Here is a 26,800-nt window from a genome sequence, read left to right on the forward strand (position 1 = left end):
TTCATCCACTTGATTTATAAGCACCATGCATGTCCTTTACTGAAGTCCTCTTAAAAACAAGCACTGGCAAAGCCAACCGTTTTGGCTTGTGTACAAGTATTAGACATTGCTTTGCCAATGCTTGTTTGTCTAGACAAATGCCTCCACTTTGGCCCTACAGGTTGCACCCTTGCAGATGCATAGGAATCAAGTCAGTTGCATCATAATGCTTTTTATTTTTTTACAAAAGGTTACTGCAGCAGAGGGCTATCACATAATTTTGAACAACTAGAACCTGACTACTGAGGTTGCATTGCAGGAATGGAGACAACATCGTCTATGAGCTTTGCATCCTGTGACCAACTTTACTGATTACTGAAACCGCCAGTTTCTACATTCTGCCAAGACAGTGACCTCCAATGATCTGCCTAGGACATTTATGTTCAGCCCAGGAAGACAGAATGGCATAGTGGACTCCGTATCGTGTCAATTTCAGAGCAGTCTGAAGGTCCTGCAGATGGGAGCCAGCAACAGTGATACCTTCTATCACTTTGTGGGCAAAGTCTCACTTTTGGGTGAAAGACAGTCCATTAAGGCTGCAATGAGACTAGAACAAATGTGGGAATCGGAGGTAGAAGATACTAAGAGAGGTTACCGGTCATTTGGTCGAAAAAAAAGGTCAACAGGACAACTGGTCGACACAATTTGGTTGAAAGACAAATGGTTGAATTTTTTTTTTTTTTGGTAGTTTCACTTTTTTTTTGGGGGGGGGGCCCTCCCCCAACCCCCTTTTTTTGCTTAAAAACCCTATTTTTCCTAAACGAAAACCTGAAAAATATATATAAAAATAAAAAAAAAATTCGACCATTTGCCTTTCAACCAAATTGTGTCGACCATTTGTCTGTCTACCAATTTTCTGTCGACTAAATGACCGGACAGCCTAAGAGACAAACTTATTTACTTTTTCATTTGTTAAGCGCATCAAACCCACAGGCATCAAGTCGCTGTTTCAGAAACCAGTTAAATGCAGAGAGATACTAATTACAAGAGTACCAGGCAATAGATAACAGTTACATGCAGATCACTTGGCAGTTATTACCTTTTTAGTACTTTAATGTCCTGGATGGGTGTTGTGTGAACTGCCGAGTTTTCAGGAGAACAGCCAGATCCAATAGGATTCTGTAGCCCTCAGTGTGGGTGGACGGAAGTTCTATTGTTTAGCCACTATGGACGGAAAGCTGGACCCACCTGCTTGTATGCATTTGAATTTGCGCTGGAGAAGTCTTTGGGAATGTGGGGTTCTAGTGGGCCTAGAGTAGAGAACCTTGGAGATATTCTGGGATAGGTAAGGTGGGGTAGACTTGGAGATGCATCTATGTTGAGGCTGTTTTCCATATTGGTTCTTATTTACATTTGACTATGGGAGATTGCTTCAGATAGGTTTCAGGGAGGCCCATGGATCTCTTGTGGTGTTAATTCGTGTAGTTTGAGACTTTAGACCACCACCAAAGTAGAGTAAATTGGGAAACAATTGGTTCTGACATAGGGAGTTCGGTGGCTCCTGTGAATTGTTTGAGGGCAAGGTCAGACATGACCAAGCCATCTGGCATTTTGGTACGTCTACCTCTAGTACCACCTAGTCCATGAAATACTGTTCAGGACTTCACAGTAGACCTTCCCCAATGATAAGGGACATTCAGCAAGTAGTCTGCAAGTAGTCTACTCAGTTAATTGGGCTAGTGATTTAATTCCACTCAAGGGAAGGGCGAGTTTCACAATTCTGGAGCAACTATTCTTTCAGCATTTAGTATGTCTACATAGCGTAGATAGTGTGATTGGGGATCATAACTTTCATTGCATTTTGAGAGATTATGGGTTCAGGCATCATTGTCCTGTGCCTGAACATGCAGAAAACAATGGTCAGATGGAAATGGCAAAGTAAGAATTGGAGAATCAATACATTGCTAATTGAAATGTGTTTGATTTGGGTGGAAGACTAGCCACTAAAATACTCAATTAGACTTCATAAAGATGTCCCAATCCACTGCAATATTTGATTTTCATTTTGATTTTGAGGAATTTCATAAGGGCACCAGACAGATGAGACTATATTTTCCGGTGCAGATGACAACTAAATGTCAGAGCATGAAGAAAACAGATATTTAACTATAATCAAGATTAAATTTATCTGAACAAAAACGTTTTCAACCTTTTCCTAAACATGTCCAATGTCTCACATGTTCTAATCTCCAGTGGGAGATGGTTCCAAATTCAAGGCCCAAACACTCCAAATCTTCTGTCTCCCCTGGAGACACAGTTAGACCGTGAGACAAAGATCAAAGTGTATCTCCAGAATAGAACTTTCTGGTTAGGCAGTAGAGACTGATCTTCTCTGCAAGATAGTCAGGAGCAAGCCCTCTCAAGCATGTATAGACCAGACAGTCTACTTTTAAATTATTCCAATCCTCCACCATAAGCCAGTGAAGGGATCTGCGCATTGTAGAGACATGGTCCCATTTCCTAAGATGTCTGATCACTCTGATTGTGGCATTCTGTGCCTTTTGCAGTCTATCAACTTGCTTGGCTGGAATTCCTGCTAAGAGGCTATTGCAGTAGTCTAGGTGGGGGTTAGTCATTGCCCCCACCACCACTGCCTTATCCTCTGTGGAATAAAAGGAAGCACATTCCTTAGTAAACATAATGAGTAGAGCACTCCCTTCACCCATACCTGTGCTTCACTACCCAGGTTCTCATGCCATATACAACCCACGTTTTTAATTTTTTTGGCATAGTGAAGCTGTTCCCCTAAAATCAGGGGTGGAAGTCTCAGTCTCTCTTCCATCATTTTATGATTTGGGCCAAATAATACAATTTCTGTCCTGGTTGCATTCAACTGCAGATGATTAAAGGTCATCCACTCGTCAAGCTCAACCATACACAGATTGCAGATTGATTTTTTCAAAAGCATCAGCAATGTTCTGAATCTCAATATAGATTTGATTATCATCTGCGTATGAATGAAACCGCAGACCATACTACTTGAATATGTTAAATACTGGACGAAAGTACAGATTAAAAATTAAGGGAGACAGAGATAAACCCTGTTGCACTTCACATTTCAAATCCACTATTTCTGAAGTGAAACCTTCCAGTATAACTCTTTGCGTCCTATCTTTTAGAAAAGATTTGCACCAATTTCCTACCAGTTGTGAGGCTTTCTCCACGTGCCTAATGTGTTGTAACATGCGTTGTAACATAATTGGGTGATCCACATCCCGGGGAGACGTGGGCTGCTTTCCTTGCTCGCAAGGCTCTTTGCTCAACTTCACTTACGCGAAGGGGAATTCATATCCCAGGCTGCTTCTCGGGAGACGGGAACGGTGGTCTCAGTGACACCTAAACTGTTTGCAGAGGGAACGATGTTGAGAGGTCCTAAATCCATCGGTGCAGATACGAATCATCTGCCAACCAGTATAAGTGTGGTTGATAGCAGCTAATTCAGACGGCCAGTTATTGTCACGACCCTCGCCCAAAACCCCCTCTGGCAAACCCATTGGCCAGGTGGAGTCAGGACTCGGGCCTCTAGAGCCTGACATCCTCTTCAAAAGCGCTCATGAGGCCAGTCCTGGCGCCTACTGTGCCAGGCTCATACACCATGAAAAACAATGTGCTTGGGAACTACTTTATTGTATTGTCAGCCAACATGGAGGCATCCACATAGCTTGGTTCCCAAGAAACAAGCTATGCGGTCTAGTGTTTTGGGTGTGGTAGCCTAGGGATTACTTTATCTGGACTATTTTGTTGGGGCTATTTAAACCACACCCGAGAAAGACAACACGCTTCGCGTTACTTTGCAGCTTGCAACGTGATGCTCAACGTGTCCAGCTATTCCCTCGAACCTCGGAGAAGCAGAACCTGCAAGGAGACAAAAGGAACATCATTAGCAGCAGCATCTTACCTGCAGTCTTCTTCTTTAAAACACTTGCAGCTACTGAAAACAGCTTCCTCGAATCTGCACGCCTCCCGGACAGAACGACCTGAAAGAGGAAGATAGAGGCAACATTAAAGAAAGCAGTAGGGACATGTACAAATTACGAACTGCTCAGAAGGCTTACCTGGCTGGTCGCCTCTCAGCTGGCACCACTCCGGACATTCCACTCGCGCTGAAGAACACCGCGACCTACAAGGAAGGAAAACACAGGTTAGCAAAGGCAAGACTTTGCAGCGCTGCGCATAGCGCTTACTTACCGCATCATAGCGCTCTTAATGCGCCATCATTTACCAGCGGGGCTCAACCAAGCCAGTTCGCTGCGCTGAAGCTCTGCATACCTACGGGAGAAAAAAGAGACATTTTAAACAAAGAAAGGCATGCAGGATAGCAACAAAACTGAACAACAGCAATAGGACCTACCTGAACAATATCAAACAGGCTGGTGTCAGTGAAGTAACTGGACCGCACTCGCCCATGAAAGACAACGCGCATCTGCAAAGAAGGCAGGATGGAGAGCACGCCTAATTCTACCACAAGGTGAGGAGAGGGCACCAGAGGGACTGAAATCATACGGGGGTGGAGGGAGGATACTTACCCCAGTCGGTCAATCTTGAACACAGTCCTCCTGTATTTTCAGGCAGAACCTTCCCCGCAGACCACATCAGGGCAAAGCTGAGAAGCATACCAGCGAGTAACCCGGCTGGGTGGCGTCCCTGTGGATACCAGGTGAGCGTAACAGAATGCGAAGCCTACCATAACAAATCCACCTGGGCGCCATGGAGACATCAGAAATGGACCAATTGGCCCAATTACTAGGAGAGCTTCATGCTGAGGTTCATTCTGCCCGACAAGAGACTAATGCCCTCCGGAGAGACCTAATAGTGACCAAAGAACGCACAGAAGAGATTAGCAGGCAATACTTGCAATCACAGGCAGGACAGACGCCTCTACCTGGAAGCAATACAACGATGCAAAACCCAGCTATACCACCCACTCTGGTACAGATCACGTTACCTGGAACAGTGCCCCTGGCACCACCAGAAAGGTTCTCAGGCGACCCACGGAAGTATGCGGCATTCGTCAATCAGTGCCGCCTTCATTTTCTTTGTAGGCCTGGAGCATTTCCAAATGACAAAGCTCGGGTAGCTTTTGTTTTATCATACCTGAGTGGTAGTGCAGCAGATTGGTCGGTGCTGCTGGTAACCCATGGCGATCCTCTATTACATGACTTTGGGGGGTTCCAGAGAGAAATGGAAAAACTTTTTGCTCGCCATACCCAGGAACAAGCAGTAGACAATGAACTCTTGTCCCTCCGACAGGGGAATCAGGACTTGTTAACGTATATTTCTACCTTCAACAGACTGGTTGCCGAAGCTAGGTGACCAGAAAACAAAAGAAACACGTTAGTCCATTGAGGCTTACGAGGTGAATTAAAGGACGTCTTAGCCCAGGTGGTTGATACACCCAGAGACTGTGCAGAATTCATAAATCTGGTCATACAGCTAGACCACCGGTTGCAGGACCGAAAGGCAGACCGGTCTAAGACGGACCCTCGGACCGTGTATGTTCGACCAAGGGAAAACACACCCCGTGTACATGAAAATGCTGTAGAACCCATGAAGATTGGAGGGATACGGCCTCCATTAACAAAACAAGAGTGGGACAAAAGAAGACAACAACAGCTTTGTTTGTATTTTGGGAAACCAGGACATTTCCTGAAGGACTGTCCAGTAAAACCCCCAAGAAGAACAGTCAGGGCCACAGAGAAGGATGAAGCTAAGGAATCGGAAAACTAACAAGCTCGACAAACGTAGAGGTCAGTTTGTCGAGTGAGAAGAAAGAGTTGCTGACCTCACACTTTGCAATACCAGTGATCTTAATTAACCACCAACAGTCATCAAGAATGCATGCCATTGAAGCATACATTGATAGCGGAGCAGTTGGAAATTATATTGATCAGGAACTGGCAGCAGAGATGGGGCTTCCTTTGTGTTCTAAGCCAACTATGGACAAGGTAACCACCGTGGATGGGACAGAAATCGCTTCTGGACCAGTAACCCAGTGCACAGCGAGGGTAACCTTGCTGTGCCAGGACGGACATCGGGAGTCTATTTCATTCGATCTCATCAAGGCACCTCAGTTCAGGCTAATACTAGGGATGCCATGGTTGGTTGCTCACAACCCTTTGATAGACTTGCGGGCACGAAAATTAACCTTCCCCGGTGACTGCTCCCCTGCTTGCTATTACCAAGAGGAGAAACCCGACGTCTGTATCCCCATGACTTCCGGAGCAACAGTATCAACCCTGGAAGCAACTAATACCTTGCCAAGTGAATACCATGATTTCCAAGATGTTTTTCGAAAGGACCAAGCCAATACATTGCTGTCGCACATGCCCTATGACTGTCAGATCGACCTTGTTCCTGGTGCACAATTCCCTTGCGGCAGGAAATACGCTCTCACAGAACCAGAAAACCTTCATTTGAAATCCTATTTAGACCAGTACCTTGCAAACGGATTTATCTGTCCTTCGAAGTCCCCCGCAGCCAGTCCTTTGTTCTTCGTACCGAAAAAGGAAGGAGACTTGAGAACCTGTATTGACTACTGAGCATTGAACCAGATCACCGTGAAGAACCGCTACCCTTTGCCACTTATCCCTGAGATGCTAGACCAAGTTATTAAAGATGCCCAGATTTATACCAAATTGGACCTTCGAGGAGCGTACCACCTGGTCCAAGTCAGACAAGGAGATGAATGGAAAACCACCTTCTGTACTAAGTACGGCTTGTTTAAATATCAAGTCATGCCCTGAGGGTTATGCACGCTCCTGCGGCATTCCAGTATTTCATGAATGACGTCTTAAGGGAGTTAATTGATGTCTGCGCCTTAGTGTACATACACGACATCCTAGTATACTCAGCCTCGGAACAAGATCATGTCAGGCACGTTCGTTTAGTCCTCACCAAGCTCCGTCAACATCGCTTGTTTGCAAAGCTTGAAAAATGCTTGTTTCACGTCACCGAAGTAGAATTTCTTGGTTTTATCCTTACTCCAGGAGGCATCAGTATGGACGTGCACAAGGTAGAAATGGCCTTCACCGATGTCTCTGAAAGGGGTACAAAGCATGCTTGGCTTTGCGAACTTCTACCGCCTGTTCATCCCAGACTTCTCTCAGGTTGTGCACCCAATTACAGTACTATTACGAAAAAACAATAAAAAGTTTGCTTGGACCGAAGAAGCAGAAGAAGCCTTTCAGGAACTTAAACAAAGGTTTACCTCCACTCCAATCCTGCGTCATCCTCATCCAGACCTCCCTTATGTCGTTGAAACTGATGCGTCCAGTCTCGCAATGGGGGCTGTCCTTTCACAGAAAGACCCGGAAACCGGCCAGCTACATCCTGTGGCCTTCTGGTTGAAAACGTTCTCACCTCCAGAGATTAATTATGCCATCACGGACAAGGAACTCCTGGCTATCAAATCCGCCTTTAAAGCCTGGAGGCACTACTTTCTGGGGGCCAGACAAACCATTACAGTCATCACAGACCACCAAAACCTGCAATATCTCAGAACAGCCAAGGCCCAGTCCGTGCGCCAATTACGGTGGGCCCTTTTCTTCACCGAATATGATTATGTAATCACATTTCGACCAGGAGTCAGAAACGGAAAGGCGGATGCTTTATCTCGCATGGGTATAGATGAAATAGTATATACAACTCCAGACCCAGTACCTATTATACCTGAAAACAAACTCTTGGGTATCACGACAGCCTTAACACAAGCAGATCTACGAAAAGAAATCCAATGCACAATGAATCCTGATGCCTACCTTGCATGGCAAACTCAAGGAGAACAATATACCATCAAGGACCATCTACCCTTTTTTAGGGATCGCCTATATGTACCCAAGAAGGAATTACAACACCATATTATTTCAAACTATCACGATTCACTGATCAAAGGGCATCCTGGGATCGCCAAAACCCTAGCTAAGGTGAAAGAGAACTTTTGGTGGCCTACCTGACGTAAGGACATCATTCAGTATATTCAGTCCTGTGGTGTCTGCGCACAAAATAAATCACAGAAACAAAAACCATCTGGTCTCTTGCAACCATTGGACATTCCTCCAGTTCCATGGCACACTCTTTCCCTTGACTTCATCACTGATCTATCTCCAAACCAAGGGTTCAACACCATCCTTGTAGTTGTAGACTTATTCTCGAAGATGGCCCATTTTATTCCTCTCAAAGGCCTCCCAGACGCAGCCACTTTAGGAAAAGTGTTCGTGGAGGGCGTGGTTATGCTACATGGCTTCCCTTCGGTTCTGGTCTCTGATCGAGGCAGCCAGTTTGTTTCAAACTTCTGGAAAAAATGTTGTGCAATGGCGCAGATCGACGTTCGGCTTTCTACCAGTCACCATCCCCAAACGGATGGCCAAACTGAGAGAACCAATCAGACACTCGAGCAATATTTACGGTGCATGCTGCACCACGAACAAAGGAATTGGAAAGACCTACTATTGATAGCTGAATATGCATATAACAATTCTTTGCATTCAAGCACGGGACAAACGCCCTTCTATACCCGTTATGGCAGACGTCCACGTACCTCTGAACTAGACCTTCCAGCCAGCTTGGAAATGCCAGCGGTAAAGACTCTACACACAACCATTACTCAGGGTTTCAAAAGGGCAAAGTAACACCTTATTCATGCCAAAGAAAAAACAAAAGAGATTCTCTGACCAACACCGGAAAAAGGCCCCTGATTATCAAGTAGGAGACAAAGTTTGGTTAGACGCTAAATTCATACCCATCAAGGGAACCCAGACCTTTCATCCCAGATTCTTAGGACCCTATACCATTAAGGCAATTATCAACCCAGCAGCCGTGAAACTGGATTTACCACCTAATCTACACATCCACCCGGTATTCCATGTGTCCCTCCTGAAACCAATGCAACCCGGCACACGGATTGGGACACCACCTAAGCCCATACTTGTTGACGGAGAACCAGAATTCGAAGTCAAAGATATCTTGGACTCTAAATACTCTAGGACCAAGCTATATTATCTCGTCGATTGGAAAGGATTTGGACCACAAGATAGATCCTGGGAGCCCAGTGAGAATATCCATGCACCACGTCTAATCAGGAAATTCCATCGGAACTACCCAACCAAACCTGGGCCAGACAGAAGGAACACCATGGGAGGGGCCTTAGGGGGGAATGCTGTCACGACCCTTGCCCAAACCCCCTCTGGCAAACCCATTGGCCAGGTGGAGTCAGGACTCGGGCCTCTAGAGCCTGGCATCCTCTTCAAAAGCCCTCATGTGGCCAGGCTCATACATCATGAAAAACAATGTGCTTGGGAACTACTTTATTGTATTGTCAGCCAACATGGAGGCATCCACATAGCTCGGTTCCTAAGAACCAAGCTATGAGGTCTAGTGTTTTGGGTGTGGTAGTGTAGGGACTACTTTACCTGGACTATTTTGTTGGGGCTATTTAATCAACACCCGAGCAAGACAACACGCTTCGCGTTACTTTGCAGCTTGCAACGTGACGCTCACCGTGTCCAGCTATTCCCTCGAACCTCGGAGAAGCAGAACCTGCAAAGAGGCAAAAGGAACATCATTAGCAGAAGCATCTTACCTGCAGTCTTCATCTTTGAAACATTTGCAGCTACTGAGAACAGCTTCCTCGAATCTGCACGCCTCCCGGACAGAACAACCTGAAAGAGGAAGATAGAGGCAACATTAAAGAAAGCAGTAGAGACATTTACAAATTACGAACTGCTCAAAATGCTTACCTGGCTGGTCGTCTCTCGGCTGGCACCACTCCGGACATTCCACTGGCGCTGAAGAACACTGCAACCTACAAGGAAGGAAAACACAGGTTAGCAAAGGCAAGACTTTGCAGCGCTGCGCATAGCGCTTACTTACCGCATCATAGCGCTCTTAATGCGCCATCATTTACCAGTGGGGCTCAACCAAGCCAGTTTGCTGCGCTGAAGCTCCGCATACCTAAGGGAGAAAAAAGAGACATTTTAAACAAAGAAAGGCATGCAGGATAGCAACAAAACTAAAGAACAGCAATAGGACCTACCTGAACAATATCAAATGGGCTGGCGTCCGTGAAGTAACTGGACCGCACTCGCCCATGAAAGACAAAGCGCCCCTGCAAAGAAGGCAGGACGGAGAGCAAACCTACTTCTACCACAATGTGAGGAGAAGGCGCCAGAGGGACTGAAATCATACGAGGGTGAAGGGAGGATACTTACCCCAGTCGGTCAGTCTTGAACACAGTCCTCCTGTATTTTCAGGCAGAACCTTCCCCGCAGACCACATCAGGGCAAAGCTGAGAAGCATACCAGCGAGTAAGCCGGCTGGGTGGCGTCCCTGTGGATACCAGGTGAGCGTAACAGTTATTAACACACCGGCCCGTAGAGAGATAAAGAACCAGTGAAAAATCAGAACAAACAAATGTTATAGCTCAGAGATTTTACCAGCTAAACCACAACATACTAGATAATGTCGGCTGCCACCAGAGGTCCAAGCACTCCTTCTGAATTAGCCTCCATGACTGAAAGATAAGGAAGGGGTCTCAACAACCAACGGTCCTCCGCCAGTAGAGGGAGAATAAGTGAAGAATGAAATAACTCACCCCAGAATGATGGCGAAGATATGTATATCTGTAGATGACACGTCAGAAGACTGAAACTTCAAGACATAAAACTAAACAAGGCGGTTTATGAACTACAACTAAATATTGTCATTTGGGTTGTTTTTGTCACAGTAGGACTGATGTTTCTGACACAATAAGAAACCCTTCATGACTTTCCATAGATTCATGTAAACAAGAGTATCAGGAAAGAAACATGTTGGGTGATTTTAGATGTTTTTTATGCAAATGTCATGACATGCCTGTGATAAGTATGGTGTGAATGGTGTGAAAGGTGAATAGTGTTTTAGAGTGAAGTTATTTAGATTTAAGTTCACACAGCACTAGTCACTTCATTAGTTAGGAGTCGCAAATAAGATTTGTTTGCTTCTTTTCCATTTTCCATGTGTCTGTATTCTATGTGTCCGTGTACTGTGACTACACAAATTGAATTGTTGTATCATCATGTATTTTGCTATGAATTTTTAACCATGTTGTAATAATATTAAAATATGTAATTTTTTTAAAATCAAACTTTTGGCTAGAATGATGAATGGTCCAGATAAGGCAGTAGCAGTGAATATCTATGCCTTTTACAAAAACATCGGCCACAAGCGCAAGTTGTTTGCCTACTGAAGGCTTTCATTCCCTCTTGCCTCTTATAGGTTTATGTGTGATCCACAGTGTCAAAGGCTGCAGAGAGGTCCAACACCAACACCACCGTGAACCCCCCCATTATGTGTGTTACTACTCCCTTTCCTAAGAGAAATGAACACTAAGGAGATTGGAAATGTTGAGGCACATGTATGAACGTTTACAATGTGTGTGATGCTGAAGGTCTTTTCCCCCTCCTCTGGGTTAGCACAGAAGCCCAGGTTCATATGCAGGGTTGCTGGGGTGGTAGCTGTCCATCCGCCAACAGGGGAAGTCTCTTAGTAAATTTGAAAAAGTGTCTTACTCAGCACCTAACAGAAGATCTCAGAAGGAACAGAGATTAGTGGCCCAGTACAGAGATCCATGTGGCAATCATTCTCCCCATTAGGGGGACTATTGAAGGGATTAGTAGCTCAATAGACAGCAGTGACAGGTCCAGGTGTTGCGCTGGGGTGCATAATACTCGATGACAAGAGTTTTCATTACTTCCAGCACGTGTGTTCAATTGGCAGTGATGAAGGACAATGTTAATGATTAATCATTTCTTTCCCTTATCATCTTTGTACTAGGAAATTGATATACATATAATTTTGTTTGATTCTAGTGCTCTTGCCATCAGTGTTATAGTGCATGGCCTACAAGATGTGCATGTTTGCTTTATACTGGTGTAGAGTACCTTTACTCACTATATTTTCAAAGTCAAATCAACACACAGACACAAGTATAAAAGTAAAGCAATTGTATTATTTGTCTTGAAACTTTAAAGTGTAAAGGTGTTTCATGTAAAATGTACTTTGGAGTTTCAATATGATATGTACCCTTAAAGGTGTTCTAACTATAATACATTACCAGTTTGTTTTGGAAAAAAAGCCACCTGTGAAGAGAAAACAGCCACAATTTTAATATTGACACCCTTGCCTGATATCCTCTGGGGACAATGCAAGTTGGTACAGTTTATGGGCTGCATATAAATGAGTTAGACCACCAAATATAGAATAGAGTTGAGGAGAATTTGGCTGTAGAACTCCTGCTCCTAGCAACAATCTGAAAGACATTGTAAGCTTGCTCTGGGCCTCTTTCCTGACGTGGTCTTCAGTGGCCCTTAAAACTCAGAATAACCCATGCTTGGTGATGGTGTTTCACTCACAGAGACAAAAGGGGAGAGGAAAAGAGGCCAACAGACCCTGATGAGCCCAACTGTCAATTTTGTTAGTGTGTTGCATGTCCAGACTGATACATTCTATTCTGGGCTCAAACTCGGATGCCCTAGGCCACACTGTATCCCCGCATCCCAGGGGAAGGTGAGAGCACTTGTATCTGTGCCCCCAGAGCAAGGGCTGCGCATGCAGTGCCAGGCACAGCACAAATCCACTTCACGTCCCGTGTAAGTGAAAAGAGAAGAAAAAATAACTGCTGCGTAAGATTTTGGGCTCCTGTTCGTGTCAGCATGGGCATGGAGTCGATATACCTTTGCTGGGAGCTATCCCTGGGCAGCTCATACAAGGAAGTACACCTCCATTTTGTGTGTCCCTCTAAGGTTTTGAGCTTCATAGACAACTTTTATGTTTCTCTCCATAACAGATAGAATGACTCTTCCTGTTGGGTCACTAGGGTCTGCACTGCTTGTATTTTTGGTCAACGCTTCTCTTGTAGTACATCTTTTTTTAAAGGGTTCCAGCAGTAGTTTTCCTTTACAATTATGTATATGATCTTTGGCAGTATTGGCAGAAGTGATAGCTGCCTGAGATTGTTCAAATATTCAAATAACAGGATAACCCCCGTTGAAGCGTGAATTTTCATGCCTAGAGGAATAATTTATACATTTTCAGAGATTATTTAAAGTGATCGTAGATCAGCACAGGGGAACTAATATTAACAGGATAATATTGATTGCTTAAATCATTTACTGGTCATCTGTCGTATGATAGGTTGAAAGTTTGGTAATGAGTGCTCCAGTTGTGTAAAATATCTTGTGATCTTTGATGAATTAGTGTCTTAATTTGTACTCACTTTCTGCAGAATCGGCATGTTATCTGATGTCTGATTTTGTCAGAGAAGATTGGATTATTTACAATTTTATCAGCTAGAGATATACCTGCCTTAGAAAGATATTCTTTAAAGACTAGTATTGAAAGACACGTCAATGCTATGGAAAAAAAAAGTGTATCCCTTCAATTGAACCTACACATTTGCGACCATTCTCTTCTCGATTGCGACCAATCTTGTGTTTGTGTTGATTGTAATTGAGCCTACACATTTGCAACCATTTCCTTCTTTCTCCTGACCAATCTATTCTTTGGCCCTCATTACGACCCTGGCGGAGTGGGTTTACGCCAGCGGTATTCGCGGCGGACCCGTCCGCCCTACTACGAGATTCCGTAGCGCCATGGTGAGTTTTCCGCCCGTTTTTTCCGGGCGGAAAAATCCATGGCGCTACGGGACCTTGTTGTTAATTACGCCACCGTATTTTACGGTGGCGTAATTAACGCCTTCCCCACTCCCATTATACCCTATGGGGCAAAAATGGGAATGGGGAAGGGTAAAATGGGGATTGGGGATTTACCGCCCCGCCAAGGTCGGAATGGGGCGGTAAATCCGCCAACCCCCATGGTGGTATCGGCGGCTTTCCGCCGTGCTCCATGGTGCATATTGCACCACGATTTCCGCCAGGGTCGTAATGAGGGCCTTTGTGTTGATTGCACTGCAGGCACGGTGGCACTGCAGCAGCTGATGGTGTCTATTGCCTACAAATCCTGGAATGCGGCTGTTAATCCTGATATTGGACCTTTCATCTCTATTTGACATATCAGCTTTGATGCTGTGATTGGCATCTTAAAAAATCCTATTGCTATTGAAGGCAGGCTATTGGAACTGCTTCCCTTTCAAGAAGCTTGTTTTTGACAGTGAAAAGTGCGCAGGAAAAGTCTGCCATACAAGTTCAATCTGATCCCCTGTACTAGTCAGTCTGTACTTGGTGCAATTGGGGGTGGGGGGCTGATGATGAGGTTTCTTTGATTGCTTTTTAATTGTGTGTTCTGATAACATTGTTCTGAGCACCCTACAACACTGCAGCATGCTGCAATACCAGGACAAAGACAAGACTCAGACAGCCACACTAATCAGTGAGAGCACTAGTTTACCTCAGGCTCTGTGCTATGTGCTGCTCTCCCGGCAGCCTTGCCACACTAGCTCTTTCTGTTTGAGGCTCCATTGGTGGTGTGACGTCCTACGACCATCTGGTAATTATCCGCAGATGCAATTAATTCCCACACTCCATCCCTGTTGTGCAGTTGCCTCCTAGCACTGAAAGGGGACAGCAGGATGGACCTTGAATGTGGGCTGCATGGCAATTACTTGGAAGCATAAGAAAATAAATCTACCGATAAAGTAGAGGCCAAAGAATCTATGAAGGTCTCAAAGCTGATGGAAGCTGAGGGGGCACAAGTACCCCTATGGAAGTACTAGTCCATGGGTTCCCTATTGCCTCTGAACACAATTGACTCTCAGCTATAATTGCAGCTGTCAGATATTGTACATCTGATGAGTGGCCTTAAGTTGATTAGAACGAATCCTTTCTTGAAACTATTAACAAAACTGAGTTCTATTGCTGCCCGCATGCTTCTTAGGTGTAGACCATGTGCAACCAGTGGCATCGAAAGGATGGTGTGAAAAGGAAATCTCTTCAATTGATTTGATGTCAAATGCTAGCAATAAATACTGTAAAAATGCATTAAAACACATTTTATAAACATATATGTTATGACAAAACTATCTTCATCTACATACACTATTGCTTGCTTTGTAGTTTCTGAGTATTTGCAACCATCTGGAAAGTTTGCTTGTGCTAGTTCAAATCTAAATGTAATTATTCTTATGGTGAACTTCAAATTGCCCCTTAAAATATCTGTTGTTTTGTTGTATCATCTATCCAGTGATATATGTCTCCCCGGATCACAACCTGGTGACCATCCTTGCTCAAAAGCCATTGTATTCTTCCTGGTATTTATCTTTATCTGATAAAGGGAGATAAATAGCTAAGAGTCACAGTTGTATGGTATTTTCTTTTTTCTACATTTTCATCACATTCATATTAGCCTTGTAAAAAAAACATTTGCAACTAGTGGTTTTCCACATATCTTTAAATAAAACATGTGATGCTTTAATACCTGTAATGGGAAGCTCATAGAGCTGGATTCCTACATCAACCCAGGATCCATTTTCACCTTAAACACAAACATTTTTGTAGCCTGTTCAACAATTTCAAAGGGAAATAAATCACCTGTTAGTAACCTGGGTTACTTTGTTAATTATGCCTCCCAGGCTAATGCCTGTGCAATCTGAAGAGATAGTCAAGACACATGAATTTCCGTGTCTTTCCATTTTTTACAAATAATTAGTGAAAGGAAAAATGTGATTACCATCCGTATTTATGTGTGAAATTAGTAAAAGCAGAAAACTGGGAGCCCTATATGTAACTGCCAACCCATTGGTAATCCGTGGAGTATCTAATGACTAAAGGAGTGTCATTACTTCTGTAACTGGAAAATGATGGGCGATGCCACTAGTGGTACAGCCTGATATGTGTACATTGGGAAGGGCAATAGAATCTGGCATTATGCAGTATATCTTTAATAGCCATGCCAACAGCTGCAATAATAAAAAATAAAGTAGAAACTGCAACACAGTTTAGCCACAGAAGCAGAGCAGTGCAGAAGAGATGTATTCTGAGCAAAACAGGGAATTAACTTGCAAAGAACTTAAAGAAAATACCAAGGACAGTGAGACTATTTCTCAATATTAGTACAAGGGAAAATTGGACAAGGGAGCACTAATTACATGGAAACAAATAGAAGTTAAAATAACAAACCAACATAAAAATCAAACAGAAAACAGTAAGGTTCAAGGTGGTCGGCTGGATATCATCATCATCGCTATCCAGCAGATCACCGCGAGACCACTAGCGAACGCCGAATCCAACCGGGTATGGATGATGTCCAGCCGATCATCTTGAACAACTCAGAAAGAAACCCACAAGGGACCCGGAACTTACCCAAACTTGCCTTGAGAAAAAACATCAGTTGAAACACTTGTCGGCCCCTAAATCTAAAGCATGCAGTTTATGATTACATTTTGAACAACGTATGACCCATAATGTATGTCACATCAGTGACAACCAATGTTAACTAATGAGCATAATGACCAACTAACACATTAAAAACAACACTTTTTCAAAGCTTAAAAAGTGTCAAATATTATTGAAGAATGAATTAAAGTACTAACATAGGACAACGGGTTAAAACCTGATTCAGCGCAAGCGTACAACAGGGTTCCAAACCCCACAAAAAGTAGATTTCTGGAACTTGGACTGCAGGAGCTCTGTCCATTTGGAAACCCACATACAGGCAGCTGGAGTAAATCTATATACCACAACAAACTAAAACCAACAAATATTCACACCTTAGCGCAGAGATCTACAGTTCCAACAAGCTCCAACCTCATCACTCAATCTAGCTCAAGAACAGAGCAACGCTTTACAACAGGATTGTTCCGGAATTGGACTTGACATTTTATACATTAACCCGGTACTGTTGGTGGAAGGAGAGAGAGATTTTTATTTGTCCATCCGGTATTGTTGAAAGAGCCACGTTTTTAGTGTTTTTTGTGGAAATGGAGTTTTGCTGTGCCTTAGATAAGCATTCACCTGTGCTCAGGGGCAGCATTTCTTTATAGTGATGCACACAGATGCTGCCTCGTCCTCAGGCAGTCTGTGTGCTATGTGTCAGGTGCAAACTGCGTCTTTGTGATCCTTACCAGGTAGTAATCATCTATGTAAGTTTGCTGATTAAACAAATGATTTGGTGTATGCATGCATATATGGGATTTATGTAATAGGACACTAGCTGGGAAGAAATGGAGCACCACACGTCGGAGATACACCCAGCGTGTTACAGGTAGGGTGCATGGGTAGGAGGTGCATGGAAATGGGATCTGTGGTGTGGGGGACAGAAGTAGTGTGGAGTGAAGCAATCACCAGTATTGTATTTGTTTGCATTGTATGCATTGCTACATAGTTAATGAGTTGGTACAATCACAGTTATGATGACAAATAAATGGCAGGACAGAAAAGCAAGAAGAAAGACAAAGAAATCCATGGAGAGGAAATGTAAAGATGAAGCAGTAGAACTGCACACATGAGGGTCAAGCAAGTGCATGAATTTTGCAGGACAATGAGCTTAAAACACTAAAAACGAAAGAGGGAGGATAATAGAGGAGTTCAATGAAATTCGGGTGGTGAAGGAGGGAAGGAAGCAAATGATACAGGGGAACACATATGCGATTAGCCAGTAGTACATCAGGGACATCGGCAGTAAGAGTAGTAACCAAAGTTACCACTGCACAGGATAATGTAGTCAAAACAGTACAGTGACTCCACCAAATGACTACAAGTTAATAACAGTCACACTGAGATGTTCAAATAGCATGGCCAGAACCAAGCCAGTCGACTGACTTTAGTCATAGTATGTCCTCAAACACAGCGGCAGCAGCAACATAGAAAAAGCACAGCAGTAACAGCCAGATGGAAAAAATCACTCGCCTCCGCTCATGCAGGCCGTCAGTTCTGCTTGTCAGCCTCGCCATGGTGCCCAGGGACGTCATTTAGGGGTCACCAGAGGTCGCAAGAGCGACCTCTGCCGATTGGCTGGCGACCTCTGGCAATCTCTTGCAACCTCTGAAAGGCGTGGCCATAAGGGGCGTGGCCACCACAGCAAGCACGTTGCCGCGTGTGGTTTCCTCCTTTTTGCCTCCTGTCACGTCACCTCACACAGCAGCAACACGTGTTATGTGCTACACTGCTTGCTCTCCCTCACTTGTACTGACGGGCCTGATGCGAGCTCGCTCCAAAAGAAGCAAAGAAGGAGGTCAGGTAAGTCAATCAATCTGTGTGTTACCCCGCAGTTCGCATTTCTGCTTTCATATTTTCTTTTGAAAACCCCGGCCGAGCATGAAGTTTTGCATGCAATGTCACGAAATGTCAGCCCATTAGAAGGACACTTTTCATGCAATTGAGACTCGCAGGCAGAGGCTGCCGCTTATTCAGGATGCAGGGGATCCATCCACCCTCCCGTGTTCTAGAGATTACAGAGAAGACAACAGTTTTATCTCTGTTTATACTCCTTGTTTTGTTATGCCAGCGCAACGCCACAGCAATGTTAACTAAAAAAATAAATAAATCATCTTGCAGCGCTGGGCCTGTCAGACTCACACAGACAAACACACACAGGGGCGTGTCCCATTTTATGCACTTTTCTATAGTGTTAATGCACAGAGCTCGTAGGCTCTGCGCACTTTACGTAATGAAATATCATAAGGGCACGATGAAGGCTGGCGGGGAGCTAGAGCTGTGACCCTGCCAGTATAATTAGTGCGCAAACAGCGTATTGTAGGATCTTCTCTCTGCACTTAATAACAGTCAATTATTTATGGAATTGTCATTGGCTGTTTGCCAGCCAATGACAATCCCGTTATGATGAGTAGGTGGGGTGATGGGCACATGCATGCTCTCACCATGGCAAGTTGCACTTGCCGCACAGAGCCCTGAGCCAGGGCATGGTCGTGGCCTAGCTTCCACGCAGCAGGGCCTCAGCCAGTGGCCACGTGCACAGTGCAATAAACCTGTGGAGGCCAACTCCGACAAAACGGTAAGTAGTGCACCCTTAGGACAGGCGATTCAAGTTAGTATTGGAAAAAGGCGTGTTGCGTGTGTTTTGAAGTACAAATATTTTGTGCGTGCAGAGTTTAGCAGTGCTAAAGCTCATAAAAAGAAACGTTAAGAGCATGCACAAAGGAATAGTGTGTACCTTCCAGTACCACTGATTTTACCCAAACCATCGATTGGGAACAGAGAGGGAGCAAAGACAGAGTTGGGTTTGTGGCTGGGAGGAGATGCTGCAAAGCAGGCCCTCAATAGACTATGTGAACTAGTGTAAGGATTCGAAGCTTGCTTTCAGGGTGGAGTTAGCAGCTACTTAGCTATAAGCCTCTCTTGTGAGAAACATGTTGTTGCACTACTGCCATGGGTTTGTGCTGTGCTGCCCAGTGTCCACCCTTTCATCGTGGACCTAGAGGGAGATCAGCCCTGCTGCCAGGCTGCCAGTACAGCCCAGTTTCTATTTCGACGGTCTCCGGACAGTCCCCCTGAGTAAGACAAGGACAGACAGAGAGCGTTAAAATAGCTGAGCTGTCTGTTACAGTCAGTGTTGCGACTGTGACAACAGGCTCCAGTGTTCCTCTGTGACCCGTCGGCATTCGGGAACAAATATGCCGGTGGTTGGACAACCTCGGATGTGCCCCGAGGCGAGGCCTCAGTCATGATTGATAGAGGTGGTATATCCAACAAGCAAGGCGATGCACTGAACTAGCAGAATGCCACCCACACCCACCTTTTTTTCACTGGTGCTTAGCAAAGCAAGGGAAACGACTGGCACGGACACAGCAGTAATTGCCGTCCGGGGGTATGTTTGGGTCATTGGCACAGGGATTGGTCTAAATGTATGTGTCCAATGTCAAAAGAGCACACAGGCCCCAGCCCCCAAACAACTGTCCAGTTCCTGCATCCAAAAAACAAACGTGTATCAAATAACAAAGCAAAACGCTTTCCTTGCAAACCCATCTATTCACTTCCATGACGACTGTTGAATAAAATTAGGTGTAGTACTGCATTGCATGTGCTTTCATGAACAGATGTGACAAAGGCAAAAGCACTTCGGGCTGATCAAACCTACCCCAGTTTCAGACGAAACATACAGAAATGGATTCGAACCAATGACGCTCACCCAACAATTTAGATCAAGCCAGTATCTGCCACCATATAAATTGGCACTGAAACTTCACCTCTTACTGCCTTCCTTAATGCAACTGTAAATATTGTAATGTATTGTATATAGCTTTAACTTCCTGCCGGTAACCTGTGACCGGTAATTCTATGACTAATTCTATGACTGTAACTCTATGTATCATTAAGCCTAAAGCCTCCTTGTACTGCTTGCGCCCAGTTACCCTCGGGTTTGGTGCGCCATATAAAAACAATAAACAAACAAACAAGAAATAACATTAGTCACTCGTCGTTGTATGCTCTTGCACTGTCCACGTGCAAAACGACTGGTGGGCGACTTTGAAACGACCACCTTTCAGAGTCATCAGCCGCCACTGCTCACAGGTCTCTCCCTTTCATTTTTCTGTGAAGCGCCTCTGCCCCCTGATTATTAACCCGCCTCATGGGTAGTGCCGGCTTTTAGCTGAAAGGTGATTCAAGGAGGGAGGGGTTTTTCACTCAAATGACCTTTTCACACATTTATTTTCTCATACGCACGTGCAGCACAATCGATCAATGACTTCAACATCAGTCTCAGAATGTATGTGTCGATAGTGATATTCTCTTAATAGCATTTCAAATAATTGAATGTTGGACTGATGTAAGCTCTCACTGCACTGTAAGAATAGGGAAATTCCCACAGGTCCTTCACCAGCATTCATTGTTCGCAATCTCCACTATCAGCCTCAGCCTACAGCAGACTTCAGATTGCACTGCTGACACTTTTCCTCACTTCTCCGCCATTTATAAAACTATCATACATCGAACCTCAGAGAATTACATTTTCAATGCATAATTGATGCCAAATATACCATCTGAGACGATCCTTAATGACCGAAAGTACACATTTGCAGGGTATCATGGTGTATGGAACAAGGGTGTGGGAGCCCCTCTACTGAGAATAAACATTGGTCAAATACCCTGTTCTATGGAATTTCTCCCACCATGTTTCAGCTCACTGCACCTTTCACAGAGGATCCTAGACTTGTGTATATATGTTTAGGGACTTGGAGTTTCACTCGAAGTTACCCAGGGTAATGCAGACGTGTACCCGTTGCTCACTGTGCTTAGAGAACCACAGCTCCAGCTCACAGATAATACCTGACTAGGCCAAAACACATGCTATTGGCAACAAATGATACTTGTTTTGAAAGTTCGAGAGTGCGATGCTAGTAATGCATAGAAACAAGAAATGTAAAAATTTTTTCCTATTGAGTTATGCAAGCGCTATGATGCCACTTCCTGTGATGTCACGTGGGGCGGGGCCAAATTACATCACTTCCTGTGATGTCGCTCACAGGCATGGCATTGTGATGTCACTTCCGCTATCCCTGGCATTTTGGTGAAATGACGTCCCTGATGGTGCCACAGTCCCACATCAAAGCAGGGCATCAGAGTGGCAAGAGAACAGCAGCTGCAACAATGGAAAAAAGAGCAGCGCTCCAGCCGATGGACGCCGTGGAGCAAAGCAGAGGAGTGCCACAACCACGCTGAACCAACGCCAGCCTGCCGACACATCGAGCAGGTAGACAAGCGAGCGTTGCCAAATCCAAAAACGGCACATCGGTCCACTCCCCACAGTGTAAGCCGGGCTCCCCTCTCACCAGCACTTGCGCCATAAGCCCAGACGGGAGCAGGCCCCATCTCACAGTTCCCCCGAGCCACGCCCGCCACACCATCCCTCCAGCGTGCAAGTGCCTTTACACTACACTGACGGTCAGCCGTTACGGAAGGCTCCGGTAGGTGAGATGTTCTTGCTACAGCTGCATATTGGGCTCTTGTGTCCACTCCTTTTTCCCAAGTTGACTTAAAAATCTCAAATGGTTGCAGTAAATCAGTCACTTGATATGAAGGTTGGTATTCTTTTGTCATGTGCAAGTTTGATAATGGAGTCCCACTGAAACCTTAACCAAGCACGAGGGCACTATTACCCGAAACCTGTTTTTGCATTTTTGCCCATGTCTAATGTCACCTTAGTTTCCAAACATACAGTTACTACATGGTCAACGACGTTAGCCTAGCACAGAGGTGAATGACGTTGTGTGATGGGAACGTCTCTTTTAATATCTTATAAAATGCATTATTATAGGTTCCTCGATAAAGGCATTCCAGTTGGAGTAGTTGATAAACCATATGTATTAAAGATCTTGGGCTTCCCATCACAAAATAATTAATTCAAAGTACGTATGTGTCAGCAAAATAATACCAATAATGCCACAACATATCTAAATGCATTGTAATGCCGAATTGCAGGTCGGTGCAATCATAGAAACATGGAGGAGGTACTATGTGATTTTGTCGATTTTTTGATAGTATTCGATTTCATTTAAATGTTTTTCTTTGTGGTAGATTTTGCCGCAAATATTTGCAGGTGGAGACCCCCGCACCTCCCCATAACCCACTACATTATTTATTCTCCCAAATCCACTCCCCACATATATTTGCGTCAACTTTAGTTCAAATAAATTCGATAAAATCGACTTCGACTAAATCTGCCGCTCCAAAACCTCCCTATGTCGATGCAAGATGCTCGTCTTTCCTGTCTGTAAACCATTTCAGTCCCGCCTAAAAAAAAGCCCACATTGGACACCCTACAGTTACCGATAATCTCCCTGGCGGAACTCCCTATGGCATTCTAGGCGACTACCTGACACGTGCATCGATATGACAGCAAAGTGCTGGATAAATCCCAGTAACCTCACATGACATCAGGTTAACAATTCACCATTCCTATAGTTTTGCCCCATGTGCGTCCATGTTTGTTTACAAGCTACTGGCCCAGAGCCATTGATTGAAATGTGTGACAAGCATCTGTCTGAAAAAGTACGCAGCTCGCTTTTGCATATTGCCTCTGAAATAATCAAAATGAAATGAAGTAGCTTCCAGCCTTCTTAAGATTACTTGAGTATTTATTATGGGTACTTAAGTTATCTTTCTAGTAGGTTACACAGCACCCACCACCCAGGCATGGGACCTTCCAACTGCTTGGGCCAGGAACCTTCACTCAAGCATTCCATGTATCACAAGACAACATTCCACATGGCATCACTGATACGCCATCAACCAAGGAAAGCACATCACAACACATCTCCCTCCTTTATACAAGCTCCACACACACACACAGGGGTGACACACAACACACAAATGCTGAAGACCTCAAGGACATGCACAATAAGTACAGCGTAAGAAGACCTTCGACACTTCTTTGTATCTTGGTATGTTGCATGCTGCTTTTTTATTAAGAAATGTCCCGAAGCACGCTACATACCCACAAGGCTGCCTCGGTATATGCATGATTTGTAACGTACTACGTAATCCTTATCATAAGAACGGCAGTGCGCTAAAAACAATATAAAAAACACCTTTATACCAACACCAACTTGTATTTTACCTTGCACTCCAAAAGGCAAATAAGGACACTCTGGGCCTCATTACGACCCTGGCGGTAGCCATGCCGCTATTGGCGGAATGGCTGCCGCCGGAATCACGTCCGGGTCCTCAGAATGAGGAATTACTGGGCCATTCCTAGTTCGGAAGGCCCGGTAATTCCTCCCTCCAAGGACCCGGACCCGCTCCATTACGAGTTGGCCCGTTGTTTGCTCCCTCTTCCCCTCGCGGGACCTGGTAAGCACGCCTGGTTTGACCAGGCGTTACCTCCTGGGTCCCGCGAGGGGACCTCGTAATGGGGCGGTACGGGGTAAACGGCGCCGGCACCTTTTACGGCGCCGTTTATCCCGTACCGCCAGGGTCGTAATTAGGCCCTCTATTTACTTCATGGCAACTTGCAGCCGTTTGACAGTGTGGGAGGACAGACTGTGCCAACCCTGCACAGTGTCACAATAAAGATGACCTTATACATCAACAAGCAAATAAGAACCATGTGGGCATCAGCGTTACTTCATGGCAATTTGCATACATTTTTGCAGCGGTGGTGGCAGGGTGGATGGAGCCCATGCCAACTCTGCATAATCACACAATACAATGTGACCAAACAGTCCAGGCTGAACTGCCTCTTTTGGGGTGGGACCGATCCTGATCTGGACGTGGTCCCTCCCTTTCTGTATGGGCTTGGCAGCCGAATAACCATGGTCTGGAGAGTTACCCAGAGCGATGCCAGAGGTTCAGATGAATTCGTCTTTTTACTGCTATCACCTCTTTTGTTTTGTTTTAACGGGTATGACTAGATGTGGATCTGTGCCTTTTGACTGATGGCACCCAATGAGGCAGAATATGCCTGGGGTTGATTGTGGTCTTCGTAGAAGGTATGTGAGCAAACACTTTGGGCTGTACTGGCCCCTTTTGGGGTGGGACCAAGCGTGATTTGCATATGGTCTTCCCCTTTTGTGAAAGGGCTTGGCAGGTGAAGAACAATGGTCTGGAGGGTTGCCAAGGGTGATGGCAGAGGTTCAGTTTGAGTCTAAACCTTCCAGCCATGACCTGTTTTTTTTTTCTCCAATGCATGTCTACTGGAAAGAGAGAGCTAGGGTCTTGCTAACACGCTTACACATACACAAGAAACGGAACACAGATAGCAGGCAGTCACACAGGAAGACATAATGGCCAATAGACAAAAAATCTTGATTGCATTTCATTTACGAAGATTCCCTTTAGCAAAAACAAATGAATTTGAAAAGCAACTTCAATTTAACAACTATTTACCATCCCTAAACAAACACATTTTTGTGAAGTAGAAGCGACAAACTGAATTGCTTAAACAATCAAAGTATGCGCTTAACCACATCGATATATTTGTATGACAGAGTAATGGACAGGAATTTGATTGTTGCATTTAAAGAGCATTTCTTACAGAAAATACGTCCGTGGTTGATTTTTGCAAAATATTCCCATCTTTTATTTTTACAAGCTTGCCAGTTTATGAGTTATATGATTATTGCCTCGGTGTTGAATAAAAGGAACTTTGCTGATGGATGGATAAAGTTAATAGGAATTGGCAAATTAAAGTGTCCCCCCTGGACATCAAAATCTCCTTACTTGGGGTTTTCAATTGCATGAGGAATTACCTCTGTAATTCACGCAGCTCGAGCAAATATAAGTCTGCTTCTTAATCTTATCGGAGTCTGACAAAATCACACAATTCCTAGGTGTGCCTGCACCTCCTGAATGCCAAGCTGCAAGGTGGCCCAGTGATACTGATCTCTGCTTTGTGTGTGCTATAAGAACAACAGAACACCAACCTACACGCGTGTTTCCTTTCAGCTGACCCAGCCAACCAACACACCCTTCAACCTTTTACCGAAAATATGGAAATACATGATGCCTCCTGCCCCAGGCTCCATGAGGACGTCTGTTGACTTTTAGAATGAGAGGGAACAAACATCTGTCCTGTTTTCATATGATGATAATCTGCACTTCAGGCTTTGGTGAAAAGGGCCATGAAGATCATACTGTGCCAATACCCGCTAGCTACCTTCCCAGTCCCGTATGACTGCATCTCTTGGCTCCTACCTGCACAGCAGCTTGGCACAGTCGGGGAATCCATGCCTGCTCCTGGGTTCAGTGCACCCTACACCAGAGCTGAATTTTTCAGCCAGTTCTCATGTCCCCACAGTCCTTCACCATACTCTCCCACCACCCGCTCCGCCGTCTGCTCCAGCACAAAGATTCAGGTGCCCCTCATTACCTGTCCGCCCGTGATGATTTGCTATGATAGGTTATTTATAACGCCATTAATACCCAGAGGTTTCTAAGCAGGGACGCAGAGATGGAACCTGTGTTGCTCCATGTTGTCTTGCTTCCAAGGCGAGCATGTTGCCCCTGGGCTATCTTGCCGGGACATATTGAAGCTACCTTCTCTGGGACCCGTCCTGCCCCTCACTGGCATCACTGAGCACATGCCACGGAAATGGAAGAAGGGCAATCCTTTCTTTTTACATTTTTCTTTAGAGTTTACCTTCCATTAACATCCAGGCATTTTCCCTGGGGTACTTATAGCTATAACTCCGACTTCTTCAGCCTTACTGGGTCTGTGGTGTGTGTTAAAACTCCTTGCTTCATTCGGTCCTATTAATATAAGCCACATGATATTACCACCTGGAAAAGCTTTCAGAATGCCACATTATTGCTTAATGGAAGCCTGCAGTGGACAGTAGGCCCCTGCCTCTGTCTCAGATAATATTGCCAGCTACTGCACTTTCTGTCATTTAAAGAAATACAAGTGCAAAGGGAATTGAAGACATTGGGCCTCATTACACCTCTGGCGGTAGCCGTGCCCTTTTTAAGGGCATGGCTCCCGCCGGAGTTGCATTTTTTTGAACACACGAATGGGCAAGAACCGGGTAATGGCGAGCTTGGCGGACCCGGTAATTGCCCATTTGCGGGTGCCGGAATCAAGGGCCTCCCGATCCCCACTCTACCCCATAGGACTGAATGGGGATGGGGAGGTCGGATGCACCGGCACATACAGAGTTGTGCCGGTGCATCTGACGTGCTCTGCTAGCGGGTGCTGTTACACCCGCCAGGAAAAACCTGGAAGGTGAAACGGCACCCACAAGCAGAGCACGTAGTATGGCAGTCCGGGAACTACGGTACCGGCATGCTTAGCGGCACCGTCGTTCCCGGACCGCCATGCTTGTAATGAGGCCCATTGCCTCATTACGAGGTTGGAGGTAGCCTCACCAGTTTTAACGGTT

Source organism: Ambystoma mexicanum, chromosome 4q (assembly GCF_040938575.1).
Source record: "Ambystoma mexicanum isolate Mex_15411 chromosome 4q, UKY_AmexF1_1, whole genome shotgun sequence".
Taxonomy (NCBI): Eukaryota; Metazoa; Chordata; class Amphibia; order Caudata; family Ambystomatidae; genus Ambystoma; species Ambystoma mexicanum.